Below are 20,224 nucleotides of genomic sequence, written 5' to 3'. Positions count from 1 at the left end.
AAAGAAAAATTATAGTTAGTTACAAACATTCTTGATTTAATATTGTAAAAGTTGGATAATAGGGACAATTTATGTTTAAAGTCCACCTACGATCGTAATTTACTTTGTTGCATGCAACCGCGATAAACTGTTGATTTGAATGTTCTTTACGTTAAATATATTTGTTGACAAAAATCGATCTCTTATAAAAATAACAAATTTACTTTTTTTTCTGCAATTTTCATTGTTGATTTTTTTATGCATGTACACGAAACATTCATCATCGTGTTGTTATTAACATTGTTGTTGTGACTTGAAACATACCATCATCATCCTCGTATTGTTCCGTTCGGTTTTCCATTGTTGTTGATCGATACAAATTGAATGCATTTCCACAAAATGTGTTACTACCCGTTATTAAAAAAATTATTTATATTTCTTCGAATTCATTATTGATTTTGTTATTATTATCACACAGCTTAACAATCGACGAAAGGTAAATTTGTTCAGAGTTTTTATCAAGCGAAGGACATCCTTTTGTTCTCACATACACAAATGTTTGATTGAATTCATTGTCAATTCAGTGCATTTATTATTTTTAGCTCTTATTATTATATATATTTTTTTTGTTGCGGTGGTGGATGGCGATGTCGGAACAAGTAGTAGATTGAAATTCCGTTTTTCTGTCAACTCGTCAACTCGTGGTATCTGATCAATCAATGCAGTGCAAGAGCAGCAGTCGGTATCATGAATTCATTAATTCGTATGCAAATTTTTTTGAATAAACAACAGACTTTATTTGTTCGTTCAAATTGAATTTTTATTCATGTTTTTTTGTGCCTCTTTTTCGAGACGAAAGTTTTTCCATACACATTTTTAATATATTTGTGGAGACGAAAAAGTTCTCTTTGAAGCTGCTTGTTTGTCTCGGATGACGTAAATGAACCCATAAAGATGAAAATGACCGAAAAGACATCATTTTCCTCTTACATTCATGTGTCGCATTTTACATGACTTCAAAAACACGAGAAGCAATAAGAACTCCCACATACATTAAACTCTGTGCTTTTTTTGAGATGTAAATTCAAACAGCTTGTACCTTGTGTAATTTGTCGTTCTTCAGTCGTGTTGGAATCTCGTCGTATATAAATATGCAATTCTAAACCTTTCATGTGAGGCATACAAAACAAAAAGTATAAACACATGTTTGTTTGCATGTAAAAAGTGTACACAACACCAAATCCTGCCTCAACAACAAGTTTTTAATGAAATTTTAACAAAGTTTTGTAGCGTACAAGGTTAAAAAGTGTGAGAAAAAGTACAAGGCTCAAGTTACCAAGAACAAGAAGCTAATATGTGTGTTTGTGTAAGTATCTCCAACATGTATCGTCAAGTTAGTTTGAATGATGGTGATTCTACGTGCTGTTGTATCTTTTTTCAATAAATTCAAGTTTATATAAAGGGATGATAATGATTTTTTTTAACTTTCAAAGTGACAGTTCAATTTAGTTTTTAGGGTTAAATTTTTTTTCCTACGGATTAAAAAATTGAAAATTAACCACATAAGTTAAGGTAAAAATTTAACCCCTTGGTTTAGAAATAGAAATTTGTTTATTATTATTATTTTTTTTTGTAGTTTAACCTAAATAAAAAAAAAATGTGAAGGGATTATTTTCCTCGCAAATCAATCCACAGAGAAAAATAAAAACTGAATAAAAATGTTTAAAAAAAGTCAAATATTATGTAATTTGAAACCCAATAAGAGAAAATATTTGACAATTTTTTCAGTTTTCATGTATACATTAATTAAAAACATGATTCGCAAATGAAATAATCACCTCTAACTACTGTCTATCAGCATTCATCCAATATTTCGATGTCAAAAACAAATATAAAATATTACAACTGCCAATTCCACTAGCAACAACTATTACGATTGAAACTTGATGTCCTCTTTCCGATATTAAATTTTCATTTTTTGAAAAACAAGTTAATATTTATGAATATGTTTTTCCGAACTATGTACGCCCGTAATCGATATACATGAATACAAGTATGTAAAAATAGTTCATTTTTTGTAGGAAAAAAATAATAATTGCATATTCATATCCTCGTTTGGTTCACATATTTTGCTTCCAAGTATTACATCCACTAAATTTTTAATACAAAAAACGATTATCGTGCACCCCATTGCCATTTTTTCTGAATAATTGATATCTCGATAACTGTTCGTGGGCAGACGAAAGAAACTTTGTCATCACTGGCCTTGACAAGGACGTGTATGCCAAGCTGCTTGGATGAATAATTTATGACATTTATGATTTTTGTTGTGTTTATTTTTAGCAGAAACATGAAACGGTTTTTGTGCCAAAGTAAAACAAAAGGCAACACTTGACAACAAAGCAAAAGGTGTAAGCAAGAAAAAAAATATCAAATATTTATCAAGGAAAATTCATCATTTCACATTTTTTTTTCTTTTACATTCACCAAGATCGTATTTCAAATAAAACATCCCCGAAACGTTCAAGTGAAAAACGTGGACGACTAAAATTCTTTGAACGTTATTTCTCTTAAGGTGTTCTTGTAATTTTGCTACTAAATATTTAAACATTCCTTCGTTCATCCGATTTGCCACTCAGCTGCTAATCTTTCGCTTTTCATTCATGCAATTGAAACTTTTTGTATGCTTATCTTGTATATGAGAATTTTGTAAGATTTTATCCTTCAAGGCAGAAAAGATATTTGTCTGTTGATGAATTTTATACAAAATGTAAACTTCAGAAATATTTCAAATATTTGGCACTTGACGGTATAAATTTCGTTGATTAAGATTTGTTTTTGATTTTAGCCATAAAAAAGACGTTTATATCAAATCAATTGACATTATAAGTTGAGCTTTATTGTTGTAAAAGTTACTCTTCCTTGCCATTTATGTTCTCAAAATGGAAGCAATAATTACAGAAATTCCTGTATTAATTTTTAAATTTTTACCACATTTTGAAGAAAAATGTGGCATTATTCAGAGATTGCCGATTCACGTAATTTGAAGAATTTTACGTTGTTTTATTTTTAAGTCACGTGGTCAGGTTTGAAAATTTTGAATAATTTTGAAGTCACGTGATTTGAATTTTTCAAGTTAACTTTTTTAATCACGTGATCTGAAAAAATTTCAGGTTTGCAAATTTCTCAAGTTACATGGCTCGAAAATTTCTAAGGTCATGTGGTTTTAATATTTTTGAGGTCACGTGGTTTGAAATTTTCTTATATTACAATGTTTGAACCACGTGGTAAAAACGATCACATACACAACAAATTTGAATTGCGATCGGTTGTTCTCCAAACTCTTTCAATAATTTATTACAAAATACCAATTTATTAGTCATCACAAATAAAATGCATTCAATTGCATGAAAACATCGAATGAAAATGCAAATAGAAGAAAAATCAATCATGAAGAAAAGTCTAGATTCAAATAAAACGAATATCATGTACACAATTTAAATCATACATTTTTCATCAATTGCATCATTTTACGACAATCATGAAGTTAATGCATTTTAAAGTCTTTTTTGCTCAAACAAAAAAATTTTGTTAAATACCAGTTGTCTCCACTTTGAAATGATGACGCGAGTAACGACTGACTATGTGATAAGCATATTTTAATTAATTTTCAGCTTATGAAAACTTATAAATCTGCATAAAGTTTTCATTTTTTATTAAATACATTTTTCAACGAAAGCGATTATGCACAACAGGAAGAGACGGAAAAAATGAGAGAGAGAAGATGGGAAAATGAACATCTTTCTTACAAACTATCAGTACCAATTATCAACTTTTCAAAGGAAAAGCGACAAAAGTATTCAAATTTCATTTCAGTTTGCTCTAGAAAGAAGCAATTACTTCATTTTTCTGTGCCACATCACGATAGAGAGACGTAGTAGGAACAAACGTCATTTCAAGTATAAAGAGTAGGTAGAGATGGGAAAAGTTATTAGGTTTCATTGCGCACACAAAGGGGATCGTCTTTAAAAGACGACAACGAGAAATTTCTTTCAATTTCTTCTTTGATAGGAAGTTCTCTTTTATTTGATTGATTTCATATTAAAAGAATATCCATTATTTTATTGAATTGTTGCTTGGAAGCGTGTTGAAGTGTGCAAAAATGTTTTGAAAAAAAGGGATCAAAACCGATCGACCGTAGGAAAAAAAAAGGAATTAAAGGTCACAGAATGTTCTGTAAGTGGCTAAACTCCCACACAGTGTCATTTCAACCATATGTCAATTTCCATGCTAACCCAAGCTCGCATTAAGGCTAATAATAACTCGTCCTCATCGTCGTCGTGAGTAAATATTAAAACATTATAAACATTTTTATTTCAAAGGAACCTTACCTTTAGGGTATTTAAAAACACAAAACGGATTTTTTTGTGTTTATTCAAACTTTTTCACAGTGCTTGATGCCTTACAGATGAAATATTGTTATATTCTTTCTTGTCTGCAATATTTTCACAAAAGAATTACAACTTTTTTTTTGCAAACATTTACTTCAAGTCTCTTTTGGGCTTCTTGTCAAGAAAGAAAAAACTTAATGAGTGCTGCTTGCGGAACTGCACGTGTTGCTAAAAATAAATAAAATTTAAAGAAAAAAACTTTATTCCTGAAAACATCAGCCACATGTCCTAAATTGCCTTTCATTCATAAATTTATTTACAGAAAATTTACGCGCGACCGGGAAATTCGTAGAAATGTCAAGACCAACGAGTTTGTCCTATCGAGTTAATTCGAAAACGTGTCGAGTTTGTGAAAAGAGATCACGCTCCGGGACACCACAGCTGCCGTTAATCATCTAACTAGATTTATTTTTTTTATGTCATGGTATGGTGACTGAGTGAGGTAAAAATAAACAAGTTGTCAAGAATCTGTTCGTTTTATGAGCAATATAATGTCGATGTTTTGTGTATGACCACATGTGCGTATCATATGCGTGGATTTTATTTATGGAATTGACGGGAAAATTATAAAAATGTTGATCTTAAGCTCTTTCTCGACATTTATTTCACATTTTTTTTTTTGCAGAAAAAGCGCCTTAATGAAATTATATCGAGATACAGAGTTTTTATAGTAATTTTCGTCCCACACATTCATGAAAAGAAAGTCACATCTTTTGCCTAAATTGACAAAAAAAATGAGAAGATAGTAAGTGTAGGATGTTCTGTTGAAACAAAAAAAAATACTTACCGAGCCTTGGCAATAAAAGACAAGACATCCAAAAATCCACTCACAATGTGCACTTAAAAATCCACTAAATTTACTCGAAAAACGTACATTCTTAAAAATACATTTTTTCTTGTCTTTCTGCCAACAACTATCAGAGCGCACGACATTTGCTCCAAGGAGACGAGACGGATTGTGGTTTATATTGTTGACGCGACAACCGACGTCACGACACATTTAGCTGGCAAAATCAAGTGCATGGACGTCTCATGGATTTTTGGTTTCGCTACGTTTTTGTTGTTGTGCGGCACCAAAAATATTTATCGTTCTTTTGGGAGTTTCACCCGCTAGTACATATTTTTTAATCTTGATCGAAAATAAAATAAATTTATTTTGCATGAAAATCGTCCTTGAACTTGATTTTTCCTAACAATGTTCTATTATTCGGTCGTTCATTCAAAAACGCATAATAGCGATTTGAGGAAATTTTTATTAAGGTCATGCGAAATTGACTGCAAATGCTTTTTTAATGAATATTTCAAACGAACTCATTTAAAACAGGAAAATTCGATTTCGGGGAAAACGTCATCAATTTTCGCATCATGCCGGAAAATTGTTGAATGAAATACTGATTGGCGAAACCTTTTTAATTTATGTCTGTCGCTGTTGTTGTTGATATTTCTAGCACGATGTAGTCATCACACGTCGCTACATGTTTTTTGGAAAAAAAATACCACAAATTTTTCTTTGGCAGACTAACAAAATATTGTTTTTATTTTTGTGCACTTTGTACTTGTTCGTAATGTTGTATAATAAATTTCAATGAAATGTTTTTTTTTTGCTCCGGATAGTAATTTGTTTACTGTTGTAAGTAAGATATAAACAAAAGATAACTATTCTTGTATTTTTTTAAAGTGAAAAAAATTAATTCACCAATTTTAAAGAAGGTTTATTAAATATTTGACTTTTTGAAAAATTGAAATTTAAGAAAATAAAATTTATTTAAAAATCTGGAAAAAATATAATTTTTTTTTATATTTCTGTTTCACTGATCGTAACATCTCTAAGCATCTCAATTTTTATTTTATTATTTTTTATTAAGTTTATTTTATTTATTTTAAAAAATGTTCCTCATTTTTTTTTTTTTTTTTTTTTTTTAAATGTTTTTTTTATTTTAATGAGTTACAAGCATTTGAGAAAACATGTGAATGAAGAAAAATTAAAACAATTTTTTTCTGTATAGTAAACAAGACGTCATGATGCGTCATTCCTCCACACTTAGTATCAGACGTCAATTTTTCAAAAGTTTCATTTTCTGGACTTGTTTGTCCAAACAAAAAAAAATATTTTTGCGTAAAAAATGAGCGAAAACTTAAAAACTGAGTTGCTATCTGCTCAAACCGAAAACAATTTTTATTTTTAATGAATATTCTGCGAGCTTTTTTTAACTGTTTATGTTGTCACGCGTTGCTTTCAATACTTTGTTTGACGTCTCTTGTTCAAACTTTGAACAGATGATTTTCAGAAATGTATGCGAATAACAACTTTAGCGAACAATAACATTTCAGTATCATTTTTCTGATATCTCTTATTGAGCTAAGACGCAAAATGAAAAAGATTTTACTGATTTTTGCATTTTGTGGTTTAATGCCAGTTAGTCATTTTTAATTTTTTTATTGAATATTAAAATTATTGTTTATTTTTTTTAGTGCTACCTCACGGAATTCTCCGAATTTACGGAAGATATTCTAACGGATCACTTTGATTTGGAAAATACTATACAATATCCAACTTATGTGTTTTACTCCGAAACTTGTGGTCATATGGAAGCTCATTTAAACAGCAACTTACAATTCATGAATCCTGATTGTGTGGAGCACATTCAAAACGTTCAACAAAACTATACACCATGGTGCAAGAGACTGGCAACTTACATGAATCAAACCAGAGATGTTGTTGTACCTCATCTGCATTCGGATTATAATGATGCCCGAGAAAAGGCTGGACAAGAAATTGATTTTACTTACAACAAAATCAAAGAAATTTTGGTTGGTTGTGATGAATCTGTAGTAAATAACTTTTTATTGGATTACAGTGAAAAAGTACGTCACAAGATTACGATCCTTAACCAATGGCACAATCTGTTGGGCGGCATGAGTGAAATGATCCCCCAATATAGATATGAACAAGTGTATTACGACGCCATTAACGTAGCATCAGATCCTGATATTGATAATCACTTGGAAAAACTGATCGAAGTAAGAAAATAAGATTTATCTGTAACATTTTACCATTTTTAATTAAAATATTTCAGCTTGAATACCGTGTATTAAAAGATGTAGAGCGCAGTTACTATCAAGCATGCGACACCACCAAATGGTTCTTCACTACCATAAGTACCCACAGCACAGAATCATTTTTCAGAGACCTTGATGATTTGAATGTTCATAAAATTGTTGAGGCGAAAAAAACTCAGTGTTAAAAAAAATAATTTTTAAGTTAACGGGGAATCATCATTAAAGATAAAGTCAATAAAAATTATATTCTAGAAAAGCAAAATAAATTTATTTTCATTTAAAAAAATTGCTTATTTTTTACGGGAAATGTTTTTACCAAGACCACCCACACGCATGGTATCGACATTAGTTTAGAAATCAATGATGTGTAAAAATCCTTTTAATGCGATGCGATAGTCTACCACGCAAGTTGTACTCATGATGTTTCGTGGAAAAAATATTTGAGACATTTTTGAAAGAATTAAAGGGTCGCGTCGTCGCCAAAACGTGATGAAAACGCAATTTTTGTTTATTCTAATATTGCTACGTGATTTTTGCATGAACATCGTTTAGGTCAATGGTTAAATTATACTTTCATTTTTCGTGCAACGACCTGCAATTAAGGCGCTCATAAAATTTTGAATTAATTAGTAACAAATAAGGTGAATATGCTTTACTATTTGATTTTTTGTTCGATATTGACGGAAAAAATGAGGGGAGGGGGGTTGAAATAAAATGAAAAATATTCGATATTTTTCTGTATTTTAGTATTTTTTAAATTTAGATGATAATATTTGTAACCAGTAAGTTAAAAAAATCCATTTTCATAAATTTTAAATTAAAAATCCATAATGCATCAAACAGTATGTAAAATTAAATTTTGACGACTAAGATGAATTTTAATAAGGGATGTCTTTCAATTCATTTATTGTATGATTTAATGTAAACCGGAACATTTTAATATTTTCACTCAAAAAAAAAGTTGTTGTATTTTCCTATGGGGATTTTTAACGTAGGGGGTGTGACAAAATTTCAAATAATTAAATTTAATCGCCTACTTTAATTTTTTTTTATATAAAAGTGAAAATAATGTATGATGTTTTAAAAATCTCACGAATCATTGTATTTAACGACTTTTCATTAATGAATTTTCCTCTTTTCATTTTATGAGATCTGTTTAGATCCGAGCAACAGTGTAAACAAAATTGTTTCTATTAGCCACTTTTCATTCTCTCCGTTGTTGTTATTTGTACTCGACGTTTATATTCAAAGGAAACACTTAAGTCGTTGCTATCGGCATTATTTGTAGACATAGACACGGCTAGATACACAACGCAAATGAAGAAACGAAAGTGTGATCTATTCAATTAAATTTTATGAGGACGATGAAAATTGTGCTTCTGCCTTTGTTTATTTATTATTTACTTTGTTCGGGGGCAACGAAGCAAACCGAGTAATTGGCTTTGAATGTTGCAATTAAAGGACAACAAAGGAACGGATGGTAAACACTTTCTCGTTATTACTTCCTCATATCCGATCGCCTTAGAGAATTTGATAGGTAAACATAAGGCGGCATGTCCGACGCGAAACATTTTAAACCACTCACTCACTTCCAGTACTACAATTGCTGTAATGAGAGCGAAATAGATTTGAAGAGAGAATACGTTCAAGTGTCGTACTAGATTTCATTCTCATTCATTAATTTCTTGTTTTTTCCCACATTCCCATAAACGGCTGTCAACGTACTAGATTATGTGTATTTATTGCCGACCCGCGATGCTGTGCACTGTCAGTGATTGCAAAAAACAAAAAAAAAATCATGCAAAAGAAGAAAAACATAAAAATATCTGAACCGCAGCATACTCGCAGTTGTAAAACAATGCAATCACTCAAGCGGTAGTCAGTCTACGTCTTCTGTTTGAGGAAGAAGGCAGCGCTCGTAAAGTATTTTTCTGCAAGATTTTGCATTTTCACAAATTCTGATGGCAAGAAGTGCAAAAGTGCATCATAACCTGAAATACTGCAAAAGTTTATGTTGAAAATTGCTGTAAAAATTATTTCCCAAATTGACATCATTGTTAACTGAAGCCTAAACTGAAAAAAAAACAAAAACATAAAATTAAAGAAGTAGAAAAAAGGGCAAACGAAAGAGTAACTAGAGTGCAAAACAATTCCATCGTTGCACTAATTTGTTCATTCACGACATATCTTGTTCAATTTTTCGCATAGTTTGTTCGCATTTCTTTGCATATTTTGTAACATTCAGCGATTCGCCACGAAGATGAAATACTGACAAAAAAAATGAACAAAATTTATTCCATTCACCAAATTGTACCAATACAACAAAAAAAAAAGTTGAAGAAAGTTCATTGAAAAATAAACAGGTTAAATAATTTAACTTTTGATGTTTGTTACATTTTAAAACAATAATAATAGCAAACAACAACAAATTGTGTAAAACATTTACCTACAAAGTTTTTTTTTGTATTTTGTGAGAGGTTAGCTTGGCTTCACAGACAGATGAAGACAGAAGAAAAAAAAGTTAGTTATTGAGTTATAAAAAGTTGTCTGATCAGATTCGTACATTTGGCAAAAAAAAATATTTCAAACTATAAATAATAATAATAACAATAACAAACCTGAGTTGAATTCGAAACTGTATTAAAAGTGAATAAATTAACGGTTATTAAATCCACGTTATAAATATTAACGCGATCATTTAAAAGGTAAGTCACATTTTTTGTAGTATTTATTTTTTTTTTAATTTATGGAATTATCATCAATGAGAAGCTATTCATGTTTATGATTAATTTTACAATGAGCTAGCAATGAACTATGGGTTTTTTTAATAACTAAAATAAATATTTATTAACAATACGTAGGCTGAAAAAAAATAAATAATAATAATTCGCACATAAAACAAAGCATTTAAGTATACATCATTTTTGTAAAAAAAATTTTGTCAAAGTTAAAAAATTTGAATAAAGCGCATTTTTAATTATTATTATTTTTTTTATAAATTTATGTTTTTAAATAACTAAAAATAAATTTTTAAAATTAAATTTTTAATTTAAAAATAATTTTTTACGGGTCAGACAGACATTTATTCCTGTCAAAACGATATTAGACAAATTTTCATAAATATTTATTAAACAAAATACAACAATTTTTTACACATTTTACTTCAATATAATAAAATAATATTTTACGTCTACTCAAACGTTTACCTGTTCTGTTCTGTGATACTCCACTCAGTGACTGCTCGACCATACGTAGGTACATGTGAATGGAACAGTTGTTCCCCGCATTCTTATTTTTTCAAGTACAACCAGATATCGCCGTATTATTACTACCTTACTTTATATACTCACTGTATGCACTTTAGTGATGGATCAAGTTAGTTTATTTATAGATTAACGCAAAAAATATTTCTTGTTCTTGTATTTGCAAAAAAAAAAAATTAAAGCGGAAAATTTGAATTAGAATGTCTCTTGTCGTCAATTGATTATTATGTTATGTTTACTGATTGATTAGTAGATGGTGAAAAAACAAATGAAACGTACTTTGAAGGTTGGCAAATAAAGTTAGAACGTTTAGTTATGTAGGTTAGGTAAACTTTTATTTTTGGGCAATCAGATAAAATAACGAAAAAAAATCACCATATCGCATGTAACAAAATTTATTTTGCTTGTCTTTAATTTTTTTTTTCATACTTATGTATTTATTAACACCGCCGTTTCATTTTTATTTATATTCTCATAAAATATTAAGTAAACGGCCGTTTAAATAAATTGAAGTTATTTTTAGCGTTTGTTAGAATATTGTTATTATTATTGATATTATTCTCAAGGTAATGATATTGAAGACAATTACGTAATACGCATTATGAACGTGGGGTAATTGGCCGAATTCGGTCCATAAGTGAGTTATTTCCTAATTCTATTAACACTTGACGAGCACTGAGTTTATTAACACTCATACTTGCTGCGTAAATTTGACCTTAATAAAGACAGTGAACTTTTTGTCATCCAAACCTAAATATAGGGAAGAATTTACCTTTTGTCATCCAAAGCTAAATATGGGCAAGAATTTATGTTTCAAAGAGGATGCCAATTAAGAGCCTATTAACTTTAGAACATTCCGGGAATTTTTTGTTTGTAATCCATTGTAACGAACTAGCGAAGAGTAAAAAATTGCATTGTCAAGATTGAAATTAAATCAGCAAAAAAGGGCAAAAGAACACAGAAAGAATAATTAAATTAACGTTGGTCTTTCGTTGTCTATTATTGGACAATCATGACAAAAAAAGAAAACAAAACCAAGGCCGACATCCTTTTTTCTCTCTTATCCCAAAAAAAGTTAAATAAAACGCACACAAAAATAGAAATATTTCAAAATGAAATGACTTTAAGGCAAACATTTTGCCATTTGCTTTACTTTTGAGTGAGCAAGAGTGATGTGATATTTTAATGAAAACACTGCTGATGCCAGAGGCGAAAAAATAAAAGAAAACGATGACAAGATATTTTCCCGTGAGATCTTCGGTACGATGACAACTTATTTTCAGAAAGTAATTTTATTTAGAAGAGATGACGATAAACTTTTTTGTGTCAAGATTTTTGACAAGTTTTTGAAAAGACTTTGAGAGCCAAGGCAAAAATGCTCATTTTTATTAAATTTCATGGTATTTCACCTGGTATTCGGGTTGATTCATGCACAATTACCTTTCATTATTCAATTTTTTCATTAAGCAAAACCCACATGAGACATTCACCGAGTAACCAATAACTTCACCAAAAATCTTCTTTGTTTAAAGTTCTACCCACGCAAACAATACACGTTATTGCAACATGTATGATAAAGAATGCAAACTATTTCCTTTGATCATCGACATAGTCCTGACGTTAAAAAGAAAATTTCTGTTGTTTTTTCTATCAAAGGCTGACCCTGAATACTTACGCTGTGAATCCGGTGAATGTAATGAAATTCTTTGATGACCGTCCTTTAAAATTATTTCAGTGTCAAAATGGAGGCAAACACACACATATAGTGTAAAGATAAGAACCTACAATTGCTACTTGAGTGCAAAGTACTCTTCATTTCCAAGGACCTATCAAAGCTTGAGTGTAACCTCCTCATCACCATGAATCAAATGTTCAGTCGTAAGAGGGAAAAATAGATATGAATAAAAAATACTACAAACTGCATTGAAGGAGATTTTTCTTGTGTTTTGTAGAATGGTGTGGAAGGAAATAGCGGAAGTAAAAATAGGAAAGTAACGTCATGAAAAGTTTTTACATAGTATTCATGTCACAAATCTCGTATTTAAATGTTGGAAAATCGATTCCATGTAGTTTAATTTAATTTTTCTGCCAACTTTATGAGATTTTCGTTGAACATGCTATAACTAGTTAGTGCTAAATTACTTAATTTTTCATATGATGTCCTCGTTGTTACCCAATTGTTTTTTTAAGACCCTGGAGACCTAAAAATAAAAAATTCGATTTTCCCGTTTAAGTTTAAGAGCCTAATTAGGAACCAAAATCAAGGGAGACTCTAATAAGACTGATTTTTTAAGAGATCAATTTGACTCCAAAGGGGTCATTCAACTCCTAAGGAGTCAATCTAATCCCGAATCTCACCCGTTTTTCGTCCATAGAATACAATGATCACTTTCATCACCATCTCCGTGTTGCTTTCCAATTCCATTAGATTTAAAACCTACTTGTTGCTTCGTTTTTTGCTTCTTCACCTATTTGTCTCGTCACTTCTGCTGTTAATTTACTAAAGTAGAGAAAAATACAGAAATAGATCGCTGATGAAGATAGACTACAAGAATTGATACCGTGTCGACACCGTACGTGTACACTCGATGTTTGTGTAATGATATCATTAAATTTTCACTCTGTACCCAGCTTTCTCGTGCACAAGGAAAGTATAGCTGTTGCGGTTTTATTGCCTCTAATGGAATGGGATTCTTTAATGATATTATATAGCAATAATGTGATTTTTATGAACCTTTGGTAATTAAATAAACGCCTCTGGTTCTTTTAATTTTTTTTTTCTTATCTTGATTTACTGGTTGTGGTCAGACAAAACCATCGCTGCACTATAAAAAAAAAAACAAAAAAGACATGGTGCGAGGCATGATGCGAGACACCAGGACAAGAAGTTTGGGAAAGATAACATTTTTAATTTTCAATAAAAAAAATCTGGATAAAGTCACTTTGATCCAAAGTTTATTGATTCTGCCCTTAACTAGTTCACAAGTACGCTTTCTAACTGCTCATATCCAGACAAAACCATCGCTGCTTGTCTGTCTGAACTTGAATAATGTCATAATTGAAGACGAAGAGACGACGAAGAAGAAAAAGACGTAATTAACCTTACATTGTACGAAGAACATAAAATATTGAAGACAATGTCACGCACGTCACTCTTTCACCCTCTTTCTCGGGTTTTCTGGTAAATATTTTTCATCATAATAATAATTCAAGATTTATGACCGACAAGTAGAGATAAAAGAAGAAGTAACTAGACTGATTGACACTTATATGAGACATAATAATTATTATTTGTGAGAACGGGCCGACAACAACAGCAAAGTTAATAAAACCGCGAAGGTGACTGTTGTTTCTTGTTTTATGATATGCAAACATTATTTATATAATCATTGCCATTTTATGCTTCATTCAGAAACGATTCTATTAATATAAAATCTTAAATGCTTCCGGTAACCTTAACTTCAATTTGTGTGTTCACTGCACTTACAAACTAATAATAATAATAATTATTGTTTATCATTGCACAAATTGCAATTTCGGGTGTGTTTACACTGTCATTTAATTACAATCATTATCTCCCCATCGGCATGTAGTTATTTTGATATACAAGCGTGTGTGCTCAATCATATCGTCAGGCGTCGCTGTTGCTATCGCCATCAACATGGTGGTAAACGTGACAAAATTCAGTGCGTATCAATTATTAGAAGCATTTTATTTTGAGCATTTAAAGTAATTTTTGCCACATTTCAAAAATTTGCATCCTTTCAAAGGTTTCAAATAATTTGTGATTTCTTTTTAAAAATATTAGGCCACTCTAAATAAAAATCAAAAATAAAGTCCAAGATTTTTGAAAATATAATGAAAAAAAAAAGGAAAAAAATAATTTCAAAATACTTTTTTTTATACAAAATGACAACATCTTAACAATTTTTGGCCATTTAATAATATTTTTGTTGTTTTTTCATTATCTCCTTTGAGTTGATTAAAAGTTGATTTCAGACCATTTCAAGTATTCGAAAGTTTTCCACAATGCTTCTGTTCTATAAATTTTAAATTTTCCATCGAACGGCAACGATGTTAAATATCGAATACCATTCACGCATCGGATATCACTTTCAACGTGGAAAATTTAATTTCGCTGGAAATTTCGGAAAATCCGCGGAAAAATTGAAAAAAATTTCCATTGAAAAGTATGGAAATTGATTTCAACTTATGCTTTTTATTCTCGTTTAGTTCAAGCTGAAAAACTTTACAGAAAGTCGATAAAATGCTGACCTTTGATTTGTATTCATCATCACACTGCAACAGACGTCACGTTACCTGTGAATTTAATTAAAGTTATTGACCGAGCATCAGAATTTGTAATAATTACAAAGAACGAGTTCTCATGTTTCGTTGTTAGCTAGAATTATTACAATTTATTGTTATGTCATTTGAGACAATTGATCGCAAAAATTTTGCAAATTCAAATTAGAAAGTACACGAACAACGACATACGTAAATAAATAAATAAAGCAAGTTGTTTAAAGACACACACAACGTAACACACGCTTTTACTCGAATTTCACATTGAATTAAACGCCCTGTCAATATTTATTTATTTTTTTTTACAATAACTACTGAACGAGCTGCGTAGAGACGATGATGATGATGTTTCACAAAATAAATGCCGAACAATAAATTTAAAAAAAAAATAGTCTGACGAATAAAAAAATATAGAGTGTGATCGTCGAAATGCAACAATAAATGTATTTTCTCTAATCTGATAAAAAAATATTAAATCTGAGTTGCAGCTAGAATTGGATTCTAACCATAATTTTTTTAACAGACAGACTGTATTATTCATGAAAATTGAAAAAAAAAACGAAAGTGTTGATCTCAGTTATGAAATAAAATTAATCAAAATAAATTGAAATGTGAGAAATTCACTTTTTTTTAAATATAAAGCAAAAATTAGCCAATATCGTACTCATTGCCTCAAAGTCTTTATTATTTTTTTACGAAGTATTCACCGGTGATTCCCAAGAAATAAAAAAAGAGTTTCATTAAAATGCCGAGTACGCAATTGGCTTTTGTTTTAATTTAACAAGAATTCAAAATATACAAACTGCTACTTTTGCTAAATAAATATGTCTATCGGGCAAAGCGAATTAAGTATTCACGTTAACCTTCCGTCTACTTGGCATGTGTCGTCGTTGTCGTCATAGTCACTCCATTTCGCACAAAGACTACTAATAAATTAATATTATTTAAAATGCATATTTCGTTACAAAGAGTGTAAGCTAATATTTTTTATGCAAATGCGGTGGCACCATGTCATATTGCCGAACGCATGTGAGTTGAGGAATGATTGATGTTGTGTCGTTGGGATTTACCGGTGGATGGTTGAATATTTTGTGGTTACGTAAAAAGAAATTCCGCTAGCGCCATAAACACACATCAAAGAAGGTCACTTGTAGCTTTGCAAATATTATTCACACATGACAAAACACCAACGTGAATGCACACCTCATTTGATATTCTTGCAAGCATTTTTGATGAAACTAAAATTTTTTCAAAGGTCACATTAGATTTATATAGACAGAATATAAATGAGCGTCGAAAGATGAGTTGCAACTTTTCCATTACATTAAAAGTATTTTTCATTTTTTGAAAGATTTTTTAAAACTTTTCCACTTGTTTTTTTCACGTGCACCTGCTTCCACCCGCATGAGACAACATTTCTTAGCACAGTGACCCTAAAATTGTTGTTTTATTTATTCGAAACAACACAAACAATCAACGACAATATTTAAAGCCGACGACACAATTTAACTACCTCACCTCTTGTTTGACATGCCACTAAATAAATAAATAACAAATTGGCGCGTTACCGAGAAATTCGTAATAATATTTTTGGAAATCAAACAAAATGTTATCAAATAACAATCAAAAATTAAACACAATATGTACATATTTCTAAAAATAACCTTAAACTTAATTCCAAATATGGAAAATTTAATATAGGAATGGATCGATGTCAACGCCTCTTTACATAGTGATAATTATTATTTTCAGGCCAAAACAATAAACAAAAGTTTTTGATATCCTCCCACCTAATTTTCGAGAGATTCCTAAGAATTTTGTTTCCCCACAATTTTCGAAATTTATCAAAAACTTAATGATTGAGAAAATGTAAAGTTTTAGTATAATTAAAATTTTGAACCGAAATTTAAAAAAAACGAAATTTCTATTAAAATCAAATTATCATTGTCCAAATTATTTGTTTGATTAAATTTTTAATTAAAAATATTCTTAATTTTTAAAATTGATGAAGTTATAAAAATATTATGAAAGCTAGAAAAAACTGTAATTTTTAAAGTTCAGAAGATCTAAAAAATTTGAAAACGTTTTTGATTTTTGTTTTGGCCTTACCTGCGTATCTTGCTGTGACTACTCATAATATTTTTATTATATTTCATGGAAGGTCAGAACGCGCCTCAAAGGTAAATTAATGTCATTGTAAATAAAAACTTTTTACGAAATTTCTTCATCGAACTTTTCATTAAATTAATTATTTCAAGAAATATTTTAGTCACATTCCTGAATCAGAGACTTTTGAGTGGTTCAACAAAAAATCCATTAACTTTAATTAATTTCATATTTCCAAATTTGGTTGCCAGTCTCTTTCACAAATGAGATCAACGAACAGAGATGAACTTGAAATATTCATTTCAGTTCGTAACTGATTTCATAAACACATTTCCAGCAATTAATCATAAAAGAAATTCATTTGAGTGTGAAAGATTTTCGTTTTTTGTTTCCCCTTTGCATTGCAAATGAAAAGTCAAGACAAGGCACAGACATTGAAAATGATGTTTATGTTAGAGGTTACGACTTGACAACAAAACACTTGTAAAATTTGTTCATTAGTACAAAAAAAACTCTTCTTGATCATTTAACAGCTTTTCATTAGGAAATTTGTAAACCATGAAAATGGTCAAATTTTTACCGTGACTCGATGACCGCATACTTGTCAATCAAAAATGCGATACTTTAGCAAGTGAGGGTCCATCTGGTTCATGTTCTGAAGATTTTTGTAGCGTATGTTGCATATACTACTTTGTTTTTACCACACAAAAAAGACCCATTCTTCAGAAGCTTTGATTTTTGAAAAAATTTGGGGAAAATTTTAAAAATTCACGATTTTTTTCAAAAAAAAAATTTTTTCTCATCATCATCCAATCAGAACAAAAACGAATTATATAACAAACATACTACAATTCGAATTTGCTTGCCAATTCAAAGTATTTTAATTTACATCCAATTGTCTTTCACCAATATTTTCTGACATTGCAACCAGAGAAAAGGTCAAACATGAGGGAAACCAAATTGTTAACCAAGTTCATTCATATAAGTAATTCTTTTCCATCCATTAACGATACGAAAATTTTCCTGCCTTGCAGATGATTTATTATTCATCATTCTTTTTTTTCCTCGGATGAAGCAACTTGTTGAATATGAATATTTTTTTCCATTTCTTTGTTCGTTGTTCCATGTTTTAAGCAGAAAATTAAAAGTGATTGATTGACGAGGTTTTTCTCGCACACTTTAGAGGAAAGGCAGACGGTAATCACTTCACGGTCAGACTTACGGGAGACCTAAACAGTTTTGTGGAGGCGTTATCATTAATTTTTTGGAGAAAAACTCTTATAGATAATGGACGTAAAGTTTTAATGGACAAAAAATGACTCCTTACTCAAGAAAGTTTTCAATTAAAGCTGTAATCCAGGTGTAATACGAAAAGACAAATCCACGACAAATCCTTTGGTTAATGTCTAATCTCTCTTTTGAACAAGTCTTAAGCCTTTCTTTTTTTCAGTGCGTTAGTCGACAACTCGACATAAAAGGTATATACGACAAAGAAAGTTTTGACGTAATCCACAGAAAAATATCTGTTTGCATTTTTTGTGCTGAGTCACGGGGCGCCCGCCAGTTAATAACAACATTTTTTGTGATTTTCTTATTTTATCTCCGTTTATACGTTTTTTTTACTGTACAGAGGTACTAATGAGTGCGTCACGAAAACCAGTTTTTGCCGATTTTAGTGCCTGATTGACGTGATTCTGCAACAGCTGAAAGATTAACGAAATTTGTATTATTAAAAGGTGCTAAAAATTTAATTAGCTGACGATCTTCATTCATTCAAAAATCTTAAATGAAAACGGGTTTATTTGTAAATGACGCGCGCGACCGTAAAAATAAGGCTTCACACGAGCTTAACAAAAACTACTTAAACACGATGACGATTGCAAAATTCTTGCACACATTGCTAATAAAAAAATAAACATTGACATAATTTTATGCTGGACAAATGTACGAGACGGAATTTGAAAGGAGGAATTTTGTTTGTGCAACGAATATACAAATAAACTTGAAATAAGAATTATGTGTCTCAACATCTGGAATGAAGTATTGAAAAAAAAAACAGGATGATGCATTACTTGACCTTGTGCTACTTACCGACGAAAAACATGTTTGTTTATGTTACAAATGATTGATTGAAAATGTCGTCGTGGGCTCTCACTAATGTAGCCACAGGAACTTTCCTTAAAAGGAGACAAAAAAATATTATTATCATTCTCCTGTTAGAAGGATGTTTACAAAGATGAACTCGAAATTAGGTCAGACAAACTCACGCATAAAACTTGTTTACTACAGGCAATTCAAAAGGAAAAGGAAAGGGAAGTTACACATCAGATGATAGCATATCATTAAGTGCGTTCATCATTTCATTAGACAACCATTGACTATTATTTACAGTGTGCTGCTGTAGACTAAGATGACTGAGTTGTTTCAAATCGAAAAAGACACGAGACCTTGAAATACATTTTGCTTGCATAACGCTATTCATCGAGCGAAGATGCAACTTTCGTCATATAAATTTGCTGTTTAGTGGTATGTGAATTTTAATTTGTGATTAGAGTTTTATGAAATCAATTTTAAATAGCCAGTTGTCCTACGGATGAATAATGGATTAGATTGACCCCATGAAAGAATTAAATTGACACCTTAAAAGGAATCCAATTGACTTCTTCCGAGATTGACCCAGAGCAGATTGATTTGTTTATATTTTGAGGATCAAATAAACTTCTTGATGGACAGCATTAGTATTTTCCAAAAAGGATCAAATCGACATTTTAAAGGGTGAGATTTATTCATTAATGTTTTAAAATGATCTTCTAAATGATCATAAAATTCATTTAAGTGGTCAATTTGACTTCAGAAGGATCAATCTTATCTAGTGTTTGTCCGTTGGATTCAATATTAAGTCAAAAAATTTCCATTCTACCTCAAAAACGATTTTCCTCTTTCCAACATTGTTTCCCGACGATATTTCACTTTTTATTACGCATCCATTCAAATATAAAGGCCATAAGTCATTGCACAGACCACTCAATCATCACCACTTTTACGCCTTTCTGCACTTCT

This window comes from Culicoides brevitarsis, chromosome 1, assembly GCF_036172545.1.
Source record: "Culicoides brevitarsis isolate CSIRO-B50_1 chromosome 1, AGI_CSIRO_Cbre_v1, whole genome shotgun sequence".
Taxonomy (NCBI): domain Eukaryota; kingdom Metazoa; phylum Arthropoda; class Insecta; order Diptera; family Ceratopogonidae; genus Culicoides; species Culicoides brevitarsis.
This window is presented reverse-complemented; position numbering follows the sequence as displayed.